The following is a 12,179-nucleotide window of genomic DNA, read 5'->3' as shown; positions in this document are numbered from 1 at the left end:
CACGTCATATAAAATACAATCCTCTCTTCTTCTCTCTCTGTCTTCATATTGTTTTCTGAACCTCCTCATATAAAATACAATCCTCTCTTCTTCTCTCTCTGTCTTCATATTGTTTTCTGAACCACGTCATATAAAATACAATCCTCTCTTCTTCTTCTCTCTGTCTTCATATTGTTTTCCTGTCCTCTGGGTTTTCTGAACCACATCGAACATTTAGTTTGAGGAAACGCCTGTTGGTGGTTTATAAGCTAATAGCTGCTTTAAATAGATGCAATTAGTAAGAAGCATGAGATATTTAATCACTCTGCACCAATTAGAGTCTCATCAAGTACTGTCCAAGAGGCAGCACGCTATCCTCTTTTTACACACACACACACACACACACACACACACACACACACACACACACACACACACACACACACACACACACCGAGAGAGAGACCGATGTGTGCCCCTGTGGAACGGTGTACTGTGAAGTGAAATCAGGAGGGGAGAACAGCTAAACCTGTTATTGCAGTTTAACTCAGAAGGTTTATTGAAGACCGAGCCCATCTCTAGCCTCCATAGTTTATGCACTAGGCTGGCAGAACGTGTGTGATTAAAGAAGAGGCTTTTCTATACCATAAAAACATTACACTTGACTTATTCAGGAGACAGGTGGTAAGTGGTGATGTCTGTCCACTCAGTAGACAGACCAAACCAAGACTTTAGGAGACAGGTGGTAAGTGGTGATGTCTGTCCACTCAGTAGACAGACCAAACCAAGACTTTAGGAGACAGGTGGTAAGTGGGATGTCTGTCCACTCAGTAGACAGACCAAACCAAGACTTTAGGAGACAGGTGGTAAGTGGTGATGTCTGTCCACTCAGTAGACAGACCAAACCAAGACTAGAAGTACATTTCCTGAAGCCTTCTGTAACTCTCATCACAAGCTTTGTGTCTATAGGAAAACTACTGCAAAATAACCTTCTAATCTTAAACTTTAATTTTAATATTCAATATGTATTTTGTCATGTGACAAGGAACCTCCATTTGGAGGTATTTTACATTTTTATCCAACTTCTTACACACGACATCTTTTCATGTCACATGATTTTTAAATCTCTCAATCAAAGTGCAAAACGAAACCATCATCTATTTCTCAGCCTTGAACTCAGTTGTCAATTGCATAAAACACACTTCTTTTTCAAAACACGACACACAATTCTCTACCTAAAACACAAACAAATCTAACAGGAAGTGACTTGCTTTCCCTTTTCCAAACACAACCAATCGAAATGCTACATTTATTCACCAGGTCACACACACACACACACACACACTCCTCACATGTGTAAACACTAATAGCTTAACTGATCACTAACCAATCACTGCTTTACTGTAGTATAGGCCTATAAATAGGTCAAAGGTCAGATTACCTGTTTTTGAACAATGGACAGAGAGCAAGAGGAGGGAGAGGAAGAGGAGGGAGAGGAAGAGGAGGGAGAGGAAGAGGAGGGAGAGGAAGAGGAGGGAGAGGAAGAGGAGGGAGAGGAAGACGAGGGAGAGGAAGAGGAGGGAGAGGAAGAGGAGGGAGAGGAAGAGGAGGGAGAGGAAGAGGAGGGAGAGGAAGACGAGGACGAGGGTAAAGAAGAGAAGGAAGGAGAGCCATCTCTGATGAGATTAGGGCAACACTTGTTGATCATGGTTTGACCATGAGAGAGGCTGGACTGAGAGTCCAGAATAATAATAAGGCAGAACAGTTTAAACTGGAGCAGCAGCACGGCCAGGTGGACTGGGGACAGCAAGGAGTCAACCACGGTTTGACCATGAGAGAGGCTGGACTGAGAGTCCAGAATAATAATGAGGCAGAACAGTTTAAACTGGAGCAGGAGCAGGGAGGTGGACTGGGGACAGAAGGAGTCAACCACGGTTTGACCAGAGAGAGGCTGGACTGAGAGTCCAGAATAATAACAAGGCAGAACAGTTTAAACTGGAGCAGCAGCAGGAAGGTGGACTGGGGACAGGAAGGAGTCAACCACGGTTTGACCATGAGAGAGGGACTGAGAGTCCAGAATAATAATCAGGCAGAACAGTTTAAACTGGAGCAGCAGCACGGCCAGGTGGACTGGGGACAGCAAGGAGTCAACCACGGTTTGAACATGAGAGAGGCTGGACTGAGAGTCCAGAATAATAATAAGGCAGAACAGTTTAAACTGGAGCAGCAGCACGAGGTGGACTGGGGACAAAGGAGTCAACCACGGTTTGACCATGAGAGAGGCTGGACTGAGAGTCCAGAATAATAATCAGGCAGAACAGTTTAAACTGGAGCAGCAGCACGGCCAGGTGGACTGGGGACAGCAAGGAGTCAACCACGGTTTGACCATGAGAGAGGCTGGACTGAGAGTCCAGAATAATAATCAGGCAGAACAGTTTAAACTGGAGCAGCAGCACGGCCAGGTGGACTGGGGACAGCAAGGAGTCAACCACGGTTTGACCATGAGAGAGACTGGACTGAGAGTCCAGAATAATAACAAGGCAGAACAGTTTAAACTGGAGCAGCAGCACGGCCAGGTGGACTGGGGACAGCAAGGAGTCAACCACGGTTTGACCATGAGAGAAGCTGGACTAAGAGTCCAGCCCAACTTGAGTCGATTTACAGTGCCGTCCATAATTCGAAACCTTCAGAAATGAGAACAGGTATGCAACTATATAATGACTATTTTAGCATTACAGTAATATACTGTAAAATGCGTATGACTTCATAGTATTGCATAAACATTTGTAACTCTAAGACATCCATTTACTGCACTGCACTGAATGAATGAGGTTGGTAACTCTAAGCCATCCATTTACTGCACTGCATTGAATGAGGTTGGTAACTCTAAGCCATCCATTTACTGCACTGCACTGAATGAATGAGGTTGGTAACTCTGAGCCATCCATTTACTGCACTGCACTGAATGAATGAGGTTGGTAACTCTGAGCCATCCATTTACTGCACTGCACTGAATGAATGAGGTTGGTAACTCTGAGCCATCCATTTACTGCACTGCATTGAATGAATGAGGTTGGTAACTCTAAGCCATCCATTTACTGCACTGCATGGAATGAATGAGGTTGGTAACTCTAAGCCATCCATTTACTGCACTGCATTGAATGAATGAGGTTGGTAACTCTAAGCCATCCATTTACTGCACTGCATGGAATGAATGAGGTTGGTAACTCTGAGCCATCCATTTACTGCACTGCACTGAATGAATGAGGTTGGTAACTCTGAGCCATCCATTTACTGCACTGCATTGAATGAATGAGATTGGTAACTCTAAGCCATCCATTTACCGCACTGCATTGAATGAATGAGGTTGGTAACTCTAAGCCATCCGTTTACTGCACTGCATGGAATGAATGAGGTTGGTAACTCTAAGCCATCCATTTACTGCACTGCATTGAATGAATGAGGTTGGTAACTCTGAGCCATCCATTTACTGCACTGCACTGAATGAATGAGGTTGGTAACTCTAAGCCATCCATTTACTGCACTGAATGAATGAATGAGGTTGGTAACTCTAAGCCATCCATTTACTGCACTGCACTGAATGAATGAGGTTGGTAACTCTAAGCCATCCATTTACTGCACTGAATGAATGAATGAGGTTGGTAACTCTAAGCCATCCATTTACTGCACTGTATTGAATGAATGAGGTTGGTAACTCTGAGCCATCCATTTACTGCACTGCATTGAATGAATGAGGTTGGTAACTCTAAGCCATCCATTTACTGCACTGCATTGAATGAATGAGGTTGGTAACTCTAAGCCATCCATTTACTGCACTGCATTGAATGAATGAGGTTGGTAACTCTGAGCCATCCATTTACTGCACTGCATTGAATGAATGAGGTTGGTAACTCTAAGCCATCCATTTACTGCACTGCATTGAATGAATGAGGTTGGTAACTCTAAGCCATCCATTTACTGCATTGAATGAATGAGGTTGGTAACTCTAAGCCATCCATTTACTGCACTGCATCGAATGAATGAGGTTGGTAACTCTGAGCCATCCATTTACTGCACTGAATGAATGAGGTTGGTAACTCTAAGCCATCCATTTACTGCAGTGAATGAATGAGGTTGGTAACTATAAGCCATCCATTTACTGCAGTGAATGAATGAGGTTGGTAACTCTAAGCCATCCATTTACTGCACTGCATTGAATGAATGAGGTTGGTAACTCTGAGCCATCCATTTACTGCACTGCATTGAATGAATGAGGTTGGTAACTCTAAGCCATCCATTTACTGCACTGCACTGAATGAATGAGGTTGGTAACTCTAAGCCATCCATTTACTGCACTGCATTGAATGAATGAGGTTGGTAACTCTAAGCCATCCATTTACTGCACTGCATTGAAAGAATGAGGTTGGTAACTCTGAGCCATCCATTTACTGCACTGCATTGAATGAATGAGGTTGGTAACTCTAAGCCATCCATTTACTGCACTGAATGAATGAGGTTGGTAACTCTAAGCCATCCATTTACTGCACTGCATTGAAAGAATGAGGTTGGTAACTCTAAGCCATCCATTTACCGCACTGCATCGAATGAATGAGGTTGGTAACTCTAAGCCATCCATTTACTGCACTGCATTGAAAGAATGAGGTTGGTAACTCTAAGCCATCCATTTACCGCACTGCATTGAATGAATGAGGTTGGTAACTCTAAGCCATCCATTTACTGCACTGCATTGAATGAATGAGGTTGGTAACTCTGAGCCATCCATTTACTGCACTGCACTGAATGAATGAGGTTGGTAACTCTAAGCCATCCATTTACTGCACTGCACTGAATGAATGAGGTTGGTAACTCTGAGCCATCCATTTACTGCACTGCACTGAATGAATGAGGTTGGTAACTCTAAGCCATCCATTTACTGCACTGCATTGAATGAATGAGGTTGGTAACTCTGAGCCATCCATTTACTGCACTGCATTGAATGAATGAGGTTGGTAACTCTAAGCCATCCATTTACTGCACTGCATTGAATGAATGAGGTTGGTAACTCTAAGCCATCCATTTACCGCACTGCATTGAATGAATGAGGTTGGTAACTCTAAGCCATCCATTTACTGCACTGCATTGAATGAATGAGGTTGGTAACTCTAAGCCATCCATTTACCGCACTGCATTGAATGAATGAGGTTGGTAACTCTAAGCCATCCATTTACCGCACTGCACTGAATGAATGAGGTTGGTAACTCTAAGCCATCCATTTACCGCACTGCATTGAATGAATGAGGTTGGTAACTCTAAGCCATCCATTTACCGCACTGCACTGAATGAATGAGGTTGGTAACTCTGAGCCATCCATTTACTGCACTGCACTCAATGAATGAGGTTGGTAACTCTAAGCCATCCATTTACTGCACTGCACTGAATGAATGAGGTTGGTAACTCTAAGCCATCCATTTACTGCACTGCATTGAATGAATGAGGTTGGTAACTCTGAGCCATCCATTTACTGCACTGCACTGAATGAATGAGGTTGGTAACTCTAAGCCATCCATTTACTGCACTGCACTGAATGAATGAGGTTGGTAACTCTGAGCCATCCATTTACCGCACTGCATTGAATGAATGAGGTTGGTAACTCTGAGACATCCATTTACTGCACTGCATTGAATGAATGAGGTTGGTAACTCTAAGCCATCCATTTACTGCACTGAATGAATGAGGTTGGTAACTCTAAGCCATCCATTTACCGCACTGCACTGAATGAATGAGGTTGGTAACTCTAAGCCATCCATTTACCGCACTGCATCGAATGAATGAGGTTGGTAACTCTAAGCCATCCATTTACTGCACTGCATTGAAAGAATGAGGTTGGTAACTCTAAGCCATCCATTTACCGCACTGCATTGAATGAATGAGGTTGGTAACTCTAAGCCATCCATTTACCGCACTGCATTGAATGAATGAGGTTGGTAACTCTGAGCCATCCATTTACTGCACTGCACTGAATGAATGAGGTTGGTAACTCTAAGCCATCCATTTACTGCACTGCACTGAATGAATGAGGTTGGTAACTCTGAGCCATCCATTTACTGCACTGCACTGAATGAATGAGGTTGGTAACTCTAAGCCATCCATTTACTGCACTGCATTGAATGAATGAGGTTGGTAACTCTGAGCCATCCATTTACTGCACTGCATTGAATGAATGAGGTTGGTAACTCTAAGCCATCCATTTACTGCACTGCATTGAATGAATGAGGTTGGTAACTCTAAGCCATCCATTTACCGCACTGCATTGAATGAATGAGGTTGGTAACTCTAAGCCATCCATTTACTGCACTGCATTGAATGAATGAGGTTGGTAACTCTAAGCCATCCATTTACCGCACTGCATTGAATGAATGAGGTTGGTAACTCTAAGCCATCCATTTACCGCACTGCACTGAATGAATGAGGTTGGTAACTCTAAGCCATCCATTTACCGCACTGCATTGAATGAATGAGGTTGGTAACTCTAAGCCATCCATTTACCGCACTGCACTGAATGAATGAGGTTGGTAACTCTAAGCCATCCATTTACCGCACTGCACTGAATAAATGAGGTTGGTAACTCTGAGCCATCCATTTACTGCACTGCACTGAATGAATGAGGTTGGTAACTCTAAGCCATCCATTTACTGCACTGCACTGAATGAATGAGGTTGGTAACTCTAAGCCATCCATTTACTGCACTGCATTGAATGAATGAGGTTGGTAACTCTGAGCCATCCATTTACTGCACTGCACTGAATGAATGAGGTTGGTAACTCTAAGCCAACCATTTACTGCACTGCACTGAATGAATGAGGTTGGTAACTCTGAGCCATCCATTTACCGCACTGCATTGAATGAATGAGGTTGGTAACTCTGAGCCATCCATTTACCGCACTGCATTGAATGAATGAGGTTGGTAACTCTAAGCCGTCCATTTACTGCACTGAATGAATGAGGTTGGTAACTCTAAGCCATCCATTTACCGCACTGCACTGAATGAATGAGGTTGGTAACTCTGAGCCATCCATTTACCGCACTGCATTGAATGAATAAGGTTGGTAACTCTAAGCCATCCATTTACTGCACTGCATTGAATGAATGAGGTTGGTAACTCTAAGCCATCCATTTACCGCACTGCATTGAATGAATGAGGTTGGTAACTCTAAGCCATCCATTTACCGCACTGCATTGAATGAATGAGGTTGGTAACTCTAAGCCATCCATTTACTGCACTGCATTGAATGAATGAGGTTGGTAACTCTGAGCCATCCATTTACTGCACTGCACTGAATGAATGAGGTTGGTAACTCTAAGCCATCCATTTACCGCACTGCATTGAATGAATGAGGTTGGTAACTCTAAGCCATCCATTTACTGCACTGCATGGAATGAATGGGGTTGGTAACTCTAAGCCATCCATTTATTGCACTGCATTGAATGAATGAGGTTGGTAACTCTAAGCCATCCATTTACTGCACTGAATGAATGAATGAGGTTGGTAACTCTAAGCCATCCATTTACTGCACTGCATGGAATGAATGAGGTTGGTAACTCTAAGCCATCCATTTATTGCACTGCATTGAATGAATGAGGTTGGTAACTCTAAGCCATCCATTTACTGCACTGCACTGAATGAATGAGGTTGGTAACTCTAAGACATCCATTTACTGCACTGCATGGAATGAATGAGGTTGGTAACTCTAAGCCATCCATTTACCGCACTGCATTGAATGAATGAGGTTGGTAACTCTGAGCCATCCATTTACTGCACTGCATGGAATGAATGAGGTTGGTAACTCTAAGCCATCCATTTACTGCACTGCACTGAATGAATGAGGTTGGTAACTCTGAGCCATCCATTTACTGCACTGCACTGAATGAATGAGGTTGGTAACTCTGAGCCATCCATTTACTGCACTGCACTGAATGAATGAGGTTGGTAACTCTAAGCCATCCATTTACTGCACTGCACTGAATGAATGAGGTTGGTAACTCTGAGCCATCCATTTACTGCACTGAATGAATGAGGTTGGTAACTCTAAGCCATCCATTTACTGCACTGCATGGAATGAATGAGGTTGGTAACTCTGAGCCGTCCATTTACTGCACTGAATGAATGAATGAGGTTGGTAACTCTAAGCCATCCATTTACTGCACTGCACTGAATGAATGAGGTTGGTAACTCTGAGCCATCCATTTACTGCACTGCATTGAATGAATGAGGTTGGTAACTCTGAGCCATCCATTTACTGCACTGCACTGAATGAATGAGGTTGGTAACTCTGAGCCATCCATTTACTGCACTGCACTGAATGAATGAGGTTGGTAACTCTGAGCCATCCATTTACTGCACTGCACTGAATGAATGAGGTTGGTAACTCTGAGCCATCCATTTACTGCACTGCATGGAATGAATGAGGTTGGTAACTCTAAGCCATCCATTTACTGCACTGCACTGAATGAATGAGGTTGGTAACTCTGAGCCATCCATTTACTGCACTGCATTGAATGAATGAGGTTGGTAACTCTAAGCCATCCATTTACTGCACTGCATTGAATGAATGAGGTTGGTAACTCTAAGCCATCCATTTACCGCACTGCACTGAATGAATGAGGTTGGTAACTCTAAGCCATCCATTTACCGCACTGCATCGAATGAATGAGGTTGGTAACTCTAAGCCATCCATTTACTGCACTGCATTGAAAGAATGAGGTTGGTAACTCTAAGCCATCCATTTACCGCACTGCATTGAATGAATGAGGTTGGTAACTCTAAGCCATCCATTTACCGCACTGCATTGAATGAATGAGGTTGGTAACTCTGAGCCATCCATTTACTGCACTGCACTGAATGAATGAGGTTGGTAACTCTAAGCCATCCATTTACTGCACTGCACTGAATGAATGAGGTTGGTAACTCTGAGCCATCCATTTACTGCACTGCACTGAATGAATGAGGTTGGTAACTCTAAGCCATCCATTTACTGCACTGCATTGAATGAATGAGGTTGGTAACTCTGAGCCATCCATTTACTGCACTGCATTGAATGAATGAGGTTGGTAACTCTAAGCCATCCATTTACTGCACTGCATTGAATGAATGAGGTTGGTAACTCTAAGCCATCCATTTACCGCACTGCATTGAATGAATGAGGTTGGTAACTCTAAGCCATCCATTTACTGCACTGCATTGAATGAATGAGGTTGGTAACTCTAAGCCATCCATTTACCGCACTGCATTGAATGAATGAGGTTGGTAACTCTAAGCCATCCATTTACCGCACTGCACTGAATGAATGAGGTTGGTAACTCTAAGCCATCCATTTACCGCACTGCATTGAATGAATGAGGTTGGTAACTCTAAGCCATCCATTTACCGCACTGCACTGAATGAATGAGGTTGGTAACTCTAAGCCATCCATTTACCGCACTGCACTGAATAAATGAGGTTGGTAACTCTGAGCCATCCATTTACTGCACTGCACTGAATGAATGAGGTTGGTAACTCTAAGCCATCCATTTACTGCACTGCACTGAATGAATGAGGTTGGTAACTCTAAGCCATCCATTTACTGCACTGCATTGAATGAATGAGGTTGGTAACTCTGAGCCATCCATTTACTGCACTGCACTGAATGAATGAGGTTGGTAACTCTAAGCCAACCATTTACTGCACTGCACTGAATGAATGAGGTTGGTAACTCTGAGCCATCCATTTACTGCACTGCATTGAATGAATGAGGTTGGTAACTCTGAGCCATCCATTTACCGCACTGCATTGAATGAATGAGGTTGGTAACTCTAAGCCATCCATTTACTGCACTGAATGAATGAGGTTGGTAACTCTAAGCCATCCATTTACTGCACTGCACTGAATGAATGAGGTTGGTAACTCTGAGCCATCCATTTACCGCACTGCATTGAATGAATAAGGTTGGTAACTCTAAGCCATCCATTTACTGCACTGCATTGAATGAATGAGGTTGGTAACTCTAAGCCATCCATTTACCGCACTGCATTGAATGAATGAGGTTGGTAACTCTAAGCCATCCATTTACCGCACTGCATTGAATGAATGAGGTTGGTAACTCTAAGCCATCCATTTACTGCACTGCATTGAATGAATGAGGTTGGTAACTCTGAGCCATCCATTTACTGCACTGCACTGAATGAATGAGGTTGGTAACTCTAAGCCATCCATTTACCGCACTGCATTGAATGAATGAGGTTGGTAACTCTAAGCCATCCATTTACTGCACTGCATGGAATGAATGGGGTTGGTAACTCTAAGCCATCCATTTATGCACTGCATTGAATGAATGAGGTTGGTAACTCTAAGCCATCCATTTACTGCACTGAATGAATGAATGAGGTTGGTAACTCTAAGCCATCCATTTACTGCACTGCATGGAATGAATGAGGTTGGTAACTCTAAGCCATCCATTTACTGCACTGCATTGAATGAATGAGGTTGGTAACTCTAAGCCATCCATTTACTGCACTGCACTGAATGAATGAGGTTGGTAACTCTAAGACATCCATTTACTGCACTGCATGGAATGAATGAGGTTGGTAACTCTAAGCCATCCATTTACCGCACTGCATTGAATGAATGAGGTTGGTAACTCTGAGCCATCCATTTACTGCACTGCATGGAATGAATGAGGTTGGTAACTCTAAGCCATCCATTTACTGCACTGCACTGAATGAATGAGGTTGGTAACTCTGAGCCATCCATTTACTGCACTGCACTGAATGAATGAGGTTGGTAACTCTGAGCCATCCATTTACTGCACTGCACTGAATGAATGAGGTTGGTAACTCTAAGCCATCCATTTACTGCACTGCACTGAATGAATGAGGTTGGTAACTCTGAGCCATCCATTTACTGCACTGAATGAATGAGGTTGGTAACTCTAAGCCATCCATTTACTGACTGCATGGAATGAATGAGGTTGGTAACTCTGAGCCGTCCATTTACTGCACTGAATGAATGAATGAGGTTGGTAACTCTAAGCCATCCATTTACTGCACTGCACTGAATGAATGAGGTTGGTAACTCTGAGCCATCCATTTACTGCACTGCATGGAATGAATGAGGTTGGTAACTCTAAGCCGTCCATTTACTGCACTGCACTGAATGAATGAGGTTGGTAACTCTGAGCCATCCATTTACTGCACTGCACTGAATGAATGAGGTTGGTAACTCTAAGACATCCATTTACTGCACTGCACTGAATGAATGAGGTTGGTAACTCTAAGACATCCATTTACTGCACTGCATGGAATGAATGAGGTTGGTAACTCTAAGACATCCATTTACTGCACTGCATTGAATGAATGAGGTTGGTAACTCTGAGCCATCCATTTACTGCACTGCATTGAATGAATGAGGTTGGTAACTCTAAGCCATCCATTTACTGCACTGCATGGAATGAATGAGGTTGGTAACTCTAAGCCATCCATTTACTGCACTGCATGGAATGAATGAGGTTGGTAACTCTAAGCCATCCATTTACCGCACTGCATGGAATGAATGAGGTTGGTAACTCTAAGCCATCCATTTACTGCACTGCACTGAATGAATGAGGTTGGTAACTCTAAGCCATCCATTTACTGCACTGCATTGAATGAATGAGGTTGGTAACTCTGAGCCATCCATTTACTGCACTGCATTGAATGAATGAGGTTGGTAACTCTAAGCCATCCATTTACTGCACTGCATTGAATGAATGAGGTTGGTAACTCTAAGCCATCCATTTACTGCACTGCACTGAATGAATGAGGTTGGTAATCTAAGCCATCCATTTACTGCACTGAATGAATGAGGTTGGTAACTCTAAGCCATCCATTTACTGCACTGCACTGAATGAATGAGGTTGGTAACTCTAAGCCATCCATTTACTGCACTGCACTGAATGAATGAGGTTGGTAACTCTAAGCCATCCATTTACTGCACTGCACTGAATGAATGAGGTTGGTAACTCTAAGCCATCCATTTACTGCACTGCATGGAATGAATGAGGTTGGTAACTCTGAGCCATCCATTTACTGCACTGCATTGAATGAATGAGGTTGGTAACTCTGAGCCATCCATTTACTGCACTGCACTGAATGAATGAGGTTGGTAACTCTGAGCCATCCATTTACTG

The 12,179-nt window shown here is 43.2% G+C and overlaps 1 long non-coding RNA gene across 1 annotated transcript; it reads left to right on the top strand.

Moving 5' to 3' along the window:
- The first annotated feature begins 7,899 nt into the window (after nt 1-7,899).
- LOC127923337 (uncharacterized) lies at nt 7,900-11,460 on the top strand. Its single transcript, XR_008114149.1, has 3 exons — nt 7,900-7,913; nt 8,888-8,936; nt 11,373-11,460. It is a non-coding gene; the product is annotated as an uncharacterized LOC127923337 (long non-coding RNA).
- Nucleotides 11,461-12,179: the final 719 nt, after the last annotated feature.

The sequence above is a fragment of the Oncorhynchus keta genome, unplaced genomic scaffold, assembly GCF_023373465.1.
Source record: "Oncorhynchus keta strain PuntledgeMale-10-30-2019 unplaced genomic scaffold, Oket_V2 Un_contig_2935_pilon_pilon, whole genome shotgun sequence".
NCBI classification, from domain to species: domain Eukaryota; kingdom Metazoa; phylum Chordata; class Actinopteri; order Salmoniformes; family Salmonidae; genus Oncorhynchus; species Oncorhynchus keta.
The sequence above is the reverse complement of the archived record's forward strand: the minus strand, read 5'-3'. Positions and strand labels throughout refer to the sequence as shown.